Source organism: Phyllostomus discolor, chromosome 1, assembly GCF_004126475.2.
Source record: "Phyllostomus discolor isolate MPI-MPIP mPhyDis1 chromosome 1, mPhyDis1.pri.v3, whole genome shotgun sequence".
NCBI classification, from domain to species: Eukaryota; Metazoa; Chordata; class Mammalia; order Chiroptera; family Phyllostomidae; genus Phyllostomus; species Phyllostomus discolor.
The window spans coordinates 76858492-76860487 of NC_040903.2; positions in this window are offsets into that span (position 1 = coordinate 76858492).

Sequence of the window (1996 nt, forward strand, 5' to 3'; positions counted from 1 at the left end):
CCTAATAAAACTACATTTTTAACTTCTTACTTGAACTTCATTTACTCCTGTAATTTCCTCCTAGTATACAATTGATTTCAAATAATGGTTAACATATTGGATCCCAGCACTGGGTCAGGCATAACGATGGTTTGTATCTCCCAAAACTTGGAGGTGGGTATTTATTCTTCCTTTTAGAGGCAGAGGGGCAAGATGCAGACAGAAGGGGGTGATGAGAGAGCATCAGGGCCAGGCCTGGACTCAGTCCAGGGGCCCAGTGTGGAGTGGCCACGCTCCTTCTCAGGGGAAGCCCATTTCTTGGCTCAGCTTCTGTGTTTTCTGCCAACAAAATTAATTTCCTTGCATTCTCTTCCAGCATCTCCCCCTCCTAGTTCGTACCTTCCTCCAAAACGTCACATGTCATCATTTGTTCCCAGACCACAAAGGATGAAGTTACTTTACTCACCCCACACCTGCATCTGTGGTCTCAAAGTGACTTTGAGCCAATTTACAGTCAACAAGAAAAGGCACCCCTGATGACTTTTCCCACATTGTCACCTTCTCTTGAGTCAAAAAATACTCTAGTGTTCTTTTAAAATTAAGTTTTTCCTAAGGAATCTGTTTTAGATGAGATTGGGCACATTCAGGGTGGTGTGACCATAGGCAGGAGTCTACTTTATACATATGCAAGTGTACACACGCCATATACAGACAGGCAAAAATGGACACATATAGGAAATACACAGATATCAGTTCTTTAGACTGTAAATGTCACTATACTTCCTGTAACACCATTGGCAAAATATATTGCTAATACTAATACTATAAAATAGTATGTTATAAATAGTATGTTATCAATAGCTATATTATTATATTAATGTTATTAACTCTCATATATTAATAACTATACTGTCATAATAATAATATTGTTAGCAACAGCCATACCATTAGTAGCTATATTATTATACTAACTACAGCATGTTTCACATACTGGAGCATTATTAGCAACTGTGGGAAGGGGAGCAGTAAATCAATAACTGTGTCACTATAACTAGGCTGTACTATTATTAGCAACTAGAGCTCTAGCAGCAGCGGTGTCTGGAGCGAGGCTCTGTGCGGAGTGCTGTCCTGAGCCCTGCACACCCACAGCAGCCCTTTGAGGCAGCAGGTAAACCCCACTCACAGAGGAGGACATGGAGTTGTCAATGTAAGAAACATTCAAACCTGTAGAGAAGTTTGTGAATTTATTTGAGCCAAACTGGGAAGCAAAACCTCAAGGAGTTGAGGTAATGCCAGTTTAGCACCTTATTGTATACATTACGATAGAAGGAGACCTAAGGGGGTTACATGAAATCCATTGGTGGTAGGTTAGGGAGGCGGGAGAAAGCAAAGTGGGGAAATCTCTGGGATTGGATAAAAAGCAAAAAGGAGAGACACGCAGTTCTTTTACATTTGTGGGTATACCAGAGTTAACAATGAACATTTACGCCACAGAGAGATGGCATGTGGGAGAACAAGATCACAAGGAAGGGGTCCAAAGGACTCTGCTCGGGTGGTACCCTAAGGGTGAGGATAAAAGGGAATTGACATTCCAAAGGTATTTTATCTTAGATGCAAAAAGAGGACAGGCTCAGAGTTAAGGTAAAGATTGACCTTTGTTGGGGAAATATATTGGTCTAGGACATGACTATTGGCCTTGAACTGCCTTTAGTTAATGAGTTTTAACTTCAAACTATCCTTTGTGGTTACTTTAGGTCTCTGAGTTTGTAAGGCCACCACACAGGCCTCCCCTGAGCATGTCAGGCTAATTTGCGGCTCCTTTTCTTCTACAGAGTCACATTCATGCTCCTAGAGGACCAGCCTGTGCCCTCGGACTCTGGCCACTGTCTCCACTACCCCCCACCCCACTCCATCATCCCCCTGTCTGTGTGAGGAGCTTGTTGGAATCAGATCCTCATTCCAGAGCAACCTTGGGATTCTAATATACATGAGGGTTTTTCCTGCCCTTTTCACGAAG